We start from the raw sequence: 10163 nt of genomic DNA, 5'->3' as shown, positions 1-10163 counted from the left end.
TACCGGAATCGTTTACTTTATCCGAACTGAACGTACTCCGCTCAGATTTGTCCCAGAAAGTTGAAGGAGAGTCGAGGCTCACCGCGGATTAAATATGAGCACGATACGGTGAAATTTTGCGAGCCCGATCCCTTCTCGCGAGAATTCCGTCGTTAAAGCGACAACAAACTTCCGAGTTTGAATCGAATTCACCTGGTCCCTCCGGTGGGAGCGCGGTACTGAAACTTTCCCGAGCTTCTTTCGAAGGATAACTTCCGTGACTCTGCCCGGCCATGTACCGACATTCTCTTTGAATTTATTGGACAACAGAGGGAAACGTGTTCGGTCCGGTGGTCCTGCTCGACTTGACCCGGAAAAATCCAAAATTCACGGATATTTCACCGTCGTATCGTACGGTTTCATTGTGTTGAAAGATGCAACGACGTCTACCAAACATTAACAGACTCTATGCTTTAGCACAGGCCACGCTGGCATCTCCTGTGAAATGTGCAATTGTTTGTGCAGATGTTCTATCGTAAAAGGTTGGAACGTAAATTTTTGGACGAATCTGAATTTAAATGATTTTAAATAAAAACACTTATTCGTTCAGCATCGAAGACACCGCTGATTAAAAATAATTATAAATACTATTCGGAGCGTTATCGGGTGAATTTAACCCCTTGAGCGTGAGCTGTCAAGTATTCAAATAAAAACGAGAAAATTTTCAACCGATCCAGCCCGTGACAAAGGGAAAATCTCGTGGTCTGGAGGTTGTTTATCGAGACGAGCCGCGCAGGACTGTCCTGAATCGTCTGGCGTGCGTGACGCGTCGATCGCCATCAGGTATTCCTGCAAATTCGACGTTTCACGTCAATGGGACTTTCATCCCACTCCCGTGGCAGGATCAATAATAGAGGGGCAAGCGTCTAGACAGTGCCGCGGGGGTTGGACTTCCGCGATGACTGTACGCCCCCCTGGCTGACACTGTAAGTCAAAGGTCTTTCGCAGCGGATTTATCGAGGGGTCTCTTGCTCTCTTTCGCAAGAAAAGGGGCTGACCTCGACGAGTTAGTCAACCTCCTCTGCTCTCGCCAAGTCATCTTGGTTCTCGGAACGAGAGGGGTGAACCCATCTACGAGTACTCCATCGGCGTCTAGGACATCGTTTACGTCCAACGAACAACTGTTTCGTGGACCGGCGCCCCATTGAATCTCGTGTCACTGTATCTACGTTACCTATTTTCGCTCCAAGACCTTATCCATGACACGTTTCCAATATCCTAAACTTCTCGTTATATCGATTATTGGCTAGTCTGTAATAGCGTTACGTTTCGATTATTTCGGTCTCTTCGACACTATGAAGTCACAGATATGACATGTTCTCAATCGCGAGAGATGGTATAGATTTAGACACGAAGCCAACGCAACGATTTTGTTTTCAATAAGATGTTATAAATTTCATCGCTCTCATCCTGTAGAGCCAGCGAAATTACATATTTTCATAAATGGTGCGCTTCGAGTTTATTGCAGAGTGCTGTATGTGAAAAAGAACATTACGAAGGAACGAGTATCAGCCGCGTGTGTCGCGTCAGGTATTAATCTAACAAGCTCTGAAACGACAAAGCCAGTATTAAGACCGTTGAGACTTTTGAAAGGAAAAACGTCGTCAGCGATATGTCTGCGATCTTTCAAATGTAGAGTATTAAGTCTTTTCAGAACCCCATCGTATTCAGGTGACGCTTCACTCATACGAGAATTCATCCGATGAAAAACGAACCCCGCGAACTCACGTCGAGCTCTTTCCAGCAACGTACCGACATCGCTATGGATTATGGGATAATACGAGTTTAGGTGGGCTAGTGAGCTACCAATTGCGTAGATTTCTATACGATCGTTTTGAGTAAAATCAAAGGCCCTTTTCAGAGTAAACTATTACATATAAATTGAAAATCCTTAACGAATACCATCATTACGGTGGTGGCTCTCGATCGACCCCACACAAAATCAACTTATTCTACAATCAATATTATCACACCTGAGAACCCAACCCATTTTGAACTGCCATTTACGAAACACCCTCTCTCGCAGAGTGTCTCGATACGATCTCAGATGCCTGTCAAAGTTAAAACAATAAACGCCCCCGTATCAGCCGAGTCAATAATATCTCCCGAGCAACGGAGTAGCGGAAGGCATGAAAAGTCGGTTGCGCTATTCCATGCATATCGAAACGGGAATCGATTCGCCCCGGCGCTGTTAGCCGCGGTAAACAAAGCCTGATTCTATCGGACCTCCTTACATCGTCGCGTCTGCGGACGACTCGGTTGCAATTTCTGTTCGTGGCTGTTATTTCCGGATAGAAAAGCGGTCGCAGAAGGTGTCCCGCTCGAAGCAAATTGAATAAGAGCGACTTAAAGATCGAACGCAACTGGTGCAGCCGCGAAGAGAACCGCAAACTACCAACGACGACAACGACCATCGATCGCGCTCCCCAAGCATGGAAATAATATTGGAGCGTTCCAGTAAACATCGCGGAATGTTGTTTATACGTTTATTTTACGGAGAAAGGAGTTCAACTTCTTTTATTTCGGTGTGACACATTTAAATTTCATCGAAATCCCTGTGCTCGAGTACAGAAGCTGATGAATTTTCTGTGGAGTAGAAAATGGAGATGACCTCAAACGTATATCTGTGGTGGTTTGTTTTTTAATCCAATGAAGCAATACAGCATCGCTGAAATATGCAACAATACCACGACCAAGTGCGGTTCGATGCTTGAAGTTATTTTTTTGTTTTAGTTAAAACTTGATGACGTAAAGCTTTGAAAACCGCAATATTTTTTAGGGCACTCTCATTCGTGTAGGCCACTAATAGTCGCGCGTGGCGAGGATTTTTGGGAAACAGAAAACCGCGGAGCCACGTAACTGACCCCAGGAGAGGGAATACTGTTGGAATCGCGTGCAACTCGCCACTTTACGAGCTGCTTCGTCCTGTTTACGAGCAGCTCAGTCATAAATACGACCGAATATAGATACGGGACGTACATCCATTCCATGGACGACGTCTGGATGATCTTTATTCAGCTTGGCAAGCACGAGGGTCAACAAGATGGCAGCGAGTTTGCCGCAGCGACATAATAGTTACCGGAACCGCTAGGTCGCCGCGGAAGTTCTGTCCGTCGATTTCTTGGTCGACACAAAATGGAAATCTTATCGTGTCTGGGAACCACTCGATGCTAACGTTGTTCCACCGAGCACGACCGTCAGCAGAATACTTGTCTCCAAGCAATTAGAGAATGAGCGAGCAGGCCTGATAACATTTCGGGGGTTATTTGTTTCGTTATATGGATGAGATCGTCAAAGAGTCGAATTATTATTTTTCCCAGATTTTATATATCAATTGAGAGCTGTGCTACAATAAGGAGGCTCCTACATTTTTTTAACGTTTTAAGGTTAAAGGAAAAATTCCTTTTCTTCGTGGTGTAATAAGAACACAGCACCGGTCACTAAAAAATTCGTATGAATAAATTTTGCACTAATTTTACACGTTTGCACTGAATTTTACTTTCCCAAAAATTTAAAAAAGTGGAGCTGCCTCTTTATTGATCCACACCCCTCAATTGGTCTTTCATGGTACCACTATCAAATCGAACGAAAAATTTTGAAAAATAATTCTAAAAATCCATTTCAATCGATCTTTTTTTTTCTGCTTTTAATGGAAGGCTAATTGAGAGGCTATTTGAACATTCGTTTTCACCCGTATCATTGATTTTATTAAATGGTTGTTATCAATGTGCACACTTTCGACAACAATTCCTCCAAATTGTATTGAAAAACGTTAACAGTGGCACTCTTGGGAACCTCTGGTTTTTGTAAAAGGTAATTGCTGTACCAGATGTATCCACCGTTTAATATTATAATGGCGATAACTACCACTTGAGTGGTTGACAAAAAACATTTGATAAAGAAAAAGTGGTTGACAAAAAAAAAAAAAACGGATATTTTTATACAGGTCGAGTTTCAATTTGATTTGAAATGGTGCGTCTGAACGAGTTAATTTTCGAGTTGGTTGTTCATGCATACAAGCACTTGGAGGGAGATTCCGTGGAACGTTTGGCGCGAAGGAAAGGATTCGAGCCAAAGGATGCTCTCGACGAGATTAGTGAAATCTTGGAGTCAAAGTGTACAACGATTTTCGGGTCTCACCAGGCGTCGGTAATCTACGGCAAGTCTGAGAAGAGAGGAAGAGAAGACTCTTTGCACTCTGGGAAGTCCAATTAAGTTCCAAACTAAGTTAGCAACGTAGATCCTATTAACTAGTAGGGTAATACGGGCCAAGAGTCTTATCGCTGAAATTATCTTCGCTTTATACGATTCTTTTTTAAACTCCTCCTTCAAGAATTTCTCCCTCTCGCTCGCTCTCGGTGCTTCGAAAATGTAAGTTTCTCGGCTCCATCCCCGAGACACGTTTCTCCTTTGAGCCCTCCCTCTCTCTTTCTCTCTCGCGGGCGTAAATTGAATAGACGACTATCGCGCGTACGACGTCTGGTAATTCCGAACAAAGAGACACGGACGTAATTCTGTTGTCCAAAAACGCGACGACAGAGTTGAAAAAGTGCTCGTCGTCGCGTCGAAAGAGAATTCAGAAAGCGATTGTGATCGTGGAACGTTGAAACCTCGGAGATTTTAAAAAGGAACCAACAAATAAGCGAATACAAAAGTTTGCAAGCTCGCTGAAGAACTGATAATCCAGATGAGAAATTATTTTCATTCCTCATGAATATACATACAAAAATACAGCTGTGCAGGGCGGAAAAAAATGATCGATCATTTCGAGGCGACGAAGCGGAAAGGAAACGTGCGTCGGAAGGTCGAAGCGTGAAACCAGGGGAAGTGGTTGCGGGCGCCGCGGCCGTAATATAATTTCAATTCGACTTTATCCCCAAAATTATACTGCGACCTGCGTCGTTCTTTAAACGACCCCCGGCCCCTGTGTTTCAACGAGGAAGAACTTTATTCCCTCGGCTTCAGCCCCGAGAATACGACCAGCATCAAATTCGCTTCTCATGCTAGAATTGAATAAGCGATTTGTCGTAGCGCGGACCGTCCCGCGTATCTGACACCTCTGCCAGATTTTTACCTGGCATTTAAATGCACGCGAAATTAGAAAATCCAGCTAGAAAGTTGGCGGAGCCCGGCGTTCTGTAACTTAACGAGGGTCTCTCTGGTTTCTTCGGGCCGCGATTAATTAAAGTAGACCTCGAGAGTTTCGCTGGGTTAGAGCTTCTTCGAATATTTCATCGATCGATGGGATCCGGCTGAAAGGGCCGAGGAAAAACCCCTCCGTGCCTCTCGCGGTCCGATGAAACACGATTTTCCAATCTTCGGCCAATTAGAGGCTCGATTGCTTCGCGGTTTAGTTTCAAATTCCACCCCCTCGACGATTTCAACTCTGAAAAGACGGTTCCCGATGCTGCGAGGTAACAGAATGCCGGACGAAACGAGGGGGTTGGTCGCGCCATTCGACGGACCAGTGGTTCCCTTTCCAAGCAGTTGTACTTTGACGATTTCACCAAGCAAACTTCTCTTTTCTTCACGAAACGATGTTTCGACCATTCACAACAAAGCGTAACGAGCTTTTTCACTCTATATCATTTACTTTCTTTATAAATAAATCCCACAGTTGACTGGTTCTCACGCGGATTCCTGTGAGATCTCGACAGGGTAGAACACGGCCGATACACGAGAGAAATCACCCAATTCGACCGCCTTAATGGGTTTTCACGCCCAGGAATATTCAATAGTTCGTCGAGTCATTGTTGCTTTATAGCGTTCGTTTAAAGAAACTTTGCAAACCCGGTGATCGACGCGTCGATCACGCGTCGATTTGCCGGTCGAGTGTTCGAGGACATTTTTTCAAGACGAGTTTTCCCAGAACCGCGGCGATCGATGATAAATTCCGTCCGTTCTTCGGTTTCGCACTTTTGTGCGCGCTGGCCGTCGGGTTCAGGACGATTCCGGTTGTCACGTAGGATTCATGGTGACGCAGGTGGCGGACGAAAAAAGTGAATTTTCGGCGTGACATCGGTTATTCCGGTCGTGGCTGCGACGACATAAATCGTAAGCCACCGACTGCCGAGCAATCGATACAGCGTGTGCGTGGCCGTTCGTATGCACGTGCATGCGCATATGCGTGCCACGAGTTCGTGTGCGAACCGTTTGACAATGGGATCATCCGAAGATACGTTCCAGTGGACTTCATCATCTTCGATCTTCTCGCGCTCGATGCTCGGGAGCCGATCGAACGATGTGCAAACGGATCAGGATTGCGTGTAATGCCGCAACTGATAGCTGGCTTGCGGTCAATGGCGCATCGTCCTGTCCTATTTCAGTTAATTGTCTTAAATGACAATCTTCAACATCCGGGAAAATTTATTTTTCACCGATTTCTATGGGAAATCACATCAGTTTCGTGTTCCAAATTAATACGTGCGACCTTCTTCGATTGAAGTAATTAATTCGTTGTTGAAATATTTAAAACAGCATACATTAATAGAGATGAAAAGTCTATTAATTTATGATTAAAATTTCAACCTACATAGAATCGTGAAACTTTAATTTCTCCGCTAATCGTAATCGTTCTCAAGTAACTATTAAATTCTCCTATCCTAAATGCGAGCGTTTCACGGTCGCGATAGCTACTCTGCGATCTCGAGCGATAACAATGAGGTGGTCGTAACGGTCGAACCATTCGACTACTCGCGTAGACAACGAGGTTAGCGCCTCGTCATCGAAACGGAGACGTCTCGCGAGCTCGTTTCGAAGTCATCGTTCTTCCTTTCATTAGTATCCTCGAAGCTTTTCGAAGAAATCGTCAGAAGTCCTCTCCTCCCCTATTTCTTTCTCTCCTCGCGTCGCGGACCCCAGCGTCTCCGTTTCCTCGACACTCGAGCAGAAACGCTGCCGCGGCACTCGCCACCCTTACTCGCCACTCTTTCGAGCTCTTCAGCACCCTCTGCCAGCCCTCCTGGGCCCTTCACATCCACCATCGTCCGTGCACCACCACCGCCGTCGCCGTACCCGACACCCTCTCACCCTCTTCGCCCTTCGCCCTTCGTCCTCCGTTGCAGGCACCACTAGTCATTTCAGGGACGACCACTCGCCATCGAGCACGACTGGAACGCGTCTGAAACCTCGCCGACGTCTGCGTGGTTTTTTCGCGATTGCATCGAAAAAGTAGAAACCGCGCGCGCGTTCTCAGCCACCCTCCGTCGCTAAACGCGACGGTAAGCGTCGAGGGTAATCGGTTAGGGGACGAAGCACGACCGAGACGGTTTTGTAATTGGAAGATTATTAAGCTGCACGCTTGTCGGACACAATGCGCTCGTTTCTCTTCGTCTGCCACCCTTCAACTCGCCTCGAGTCGGGCTTCTGGTCTCTTTAGACCAAAAATCGACTTCTTCATTAATTGCACAGTTTCTAAAACCCTTAGGTTTGCTAACTATACCTTTAGAATTCCATTCAAGAATTCTTTCAACTGTGTGCTCGACATTGGCCTTTGTCCTGGACAAAGATAACCGACAATTGTCAGGATAGGCTCGAGGATTCCCTTTTACCGTAAATTTGTCAGACCACGGATTCCGGAGAATCGTGCAACGAAAAGCCTTCGCACTCCCGGAATATTGCTTTATGCAAACGATTATTAACATCGCGGCAATTTCGTAGTGTCACTTCCGCAAATTGAAAAGCGTCCCTTCGCCCAGCGAAAACTGATAAATGCTTCCAATTTAAATTTAATTCATTCACTTCATTAATTCAGTTTGCGTTACCGTAAATAGAACTCGGATCGATTCGTGGCGTGTGTTGTAAACGTTCGCGTAGCGATGCCATCGGAGCGCGAAACGTTAAAATACCTTCATTTTCGCCCTAAGAATGAACCGCGGTCTTCCAGAATTAATTGAAACTCGCCTAGAACGCTATCAATCGAGAGAATGAAACCACGGCGTGCCGCGACTCGAGCTGAACGACGCGCCGCGCAAGAAGGTTTGCCTCTGTGGTATTAATTCAGTCGAAATCGTGATATTTCCATTGGCCGCGTGACCGCGGTTTCTCGCCGTGTAATTTCGTTCTCGGAATTACATCTGACGCGCCCTTACCGAAAAAGGGGCAAAGCTTTCTCATTCGTACTCGAGCCCAGCCGCGGTCTCGCTACTGGCTGGTAATTTTTATCAAACCGGTCATGAAGCAGCCCTCCGCCAACGAACCACTCCCCGGCCCGCAGTTTATTCCCGTTAAAAGCACTTCCGGTTAATCCCGGCGCTCCTAAGCTTTCTCGTTTCGCGGCTGCCCCTCGAACGGAAAACCCCTCGACCTTTTAATGTCTCTTACGTCGCAGCGGGTAAATCGTCACCGAATCCGCTTCCGTTCAAATCCCGTTTTCAAAGTGTCCTCTGCTCGAGCCAGCCTCCGTTCGATGGCTTTTTCCGCACGATTCGACGATCGATCGGCGATCCGCGATACCGATCCAACGACGACGATGACGGTATGGATCGTCCGGGAGAATATTTTTTCAATCGACGGGGAAGGGTAAAATTCCATCGTTGCCACGGTGAAAAGGAAGGAAGGAAATGCTGTCGGTTTTTCGAGATCCTCTCGTCGGGCCTCTTCGCCGACCCTTTTGTACCCACTCATCTTTGGCGCAGTCTTTGCCAGTCGTTTGAGATACGCGACCGGCGGCTGCAAGTGCGGTCGTCGACGTGTCGGAACCTTCGATCTTTCGCGTGCTTTAAAATACGCGGAACCGTGAAAATCATGACGGACACGAGTGCACCCTGGTATACGTGGAAACGTATATTTATGGAGTCAGATGTGAATAACGTTTTATATCAGAAAGAAGTAAATATCTCACGAGTATCGTAACTGTTTCAGAATATTTGCCAATAGGGTCATCGAACTGAAAATGTTACAGCCACAATGAATCGTATTAAATTCTTTTAAAAAATTCAATCGGGGTTTCTAACTCCTCACGTTCAAGTTACTAAAGCTTTTTAATCGATATCAGTAACAATGGCCACGATGCGATACGTCCGCATTAAGTACCATCGAATAAAATTGCCCAGAATAGCATCAACAAATATTTGAAAAGCCATCGAAAAATTCACGATATTCCGCATAAAAATGCCCTAGAGTTTACAACACCGAGTTTACCACGTGAAAATATGAATACAATTCACTCGCAACGAACACAAGTTCGATCCGTAAAATATTCAAATTCTGCATTGGGTAATACCTTCTACGCCAATTTCCGAAATAATTTACGCCGACCACTCGAAAGAATACTCGGACCAGTATTACGGATTTTCTCACCGTTGCGCACGTCTCTAAAAGTTTTCACGACGATACTTGCGCTATTACGCGCAGAATTTAATGGCGCGAACGTGCAACGCGTGGCACGATGGGGAGCAGAGCTCGAGAGGGAGGAAACGAGCTTTAGTCACAGAGTGTCTGTTTCAAAGGTCATTCAAAAGTTCGCAGCGCGAGTAATCCTGCGGGCATTCATTGAATGGCGTAATCGGGACTCGTTGGAATTTCGAATGCGCTCGCGGTGCACGCTATTCCCCTGCTTCGTCTCGCTCAGTTTTGGACGGGCGTTAAAAGGATCAACAATCTATTTGCCAGTCGCGCAAGAGGTACCTTTTGGCAAAATTTTTATCTAAACAAACAGCTAAATGGACGGTCTTCGTGTCGAAAAAGGGAATAGATCGAGCAAGTCGGCCAGTTTCAAAATCTGTGATGGATTTTTTCATTCAACGATTCTACAAAACTTTATCGATTGTATTTGTCGTCCATTATTTGAACAAAATTTTGCACACCTCTGGGTAGAGACTTGGCGATGCTTCCGACGTTTCGCCCAACTTCAGTCCGAGTTCGCTATCTCTCCTCATCGCTATTAGAATAACCACCGGTTACAGGGGCCGTGATTTGAATACTGGAATACATTCGAAAGTTTACGCTCGAAAAGTAGGCCCTTCGTCGAACGATACGTGGCTCGCGGAAGAACGGACGAGCATCGAAAAAAACATATACGGAACTGAAACAACGACGATCTGTTTCGAAGGTCCTGCAGAGCCGAGATCGAAGCGTCGATATGATTGCAATTTGCATCTAAATTGCATGCCCTTCCCCCTTTT

Source organism: Hylaeus anthracinus, unplaced genomic scaffold (genome assembly GCF_026225885.1).
Source record: "Hylaeus anthracinus isolate JK02 unplaced genomic scaffold, UHH_iyHylAnth1.0_haploid 11989, whole genome shotgun sequence".
Classification (NCBI taxonomy): domain Eukaryota; kingdom Metazoa; phylum Arthropoda; class Insecta; order Hymenoptera; family Colletidae; genus Hylaeus; species Hylaeus anthracinus.
The sequence above is the reverse complement of the archived record's forward strand: the minus strand, read 5'-3'. Positions refer to the sequence as shown.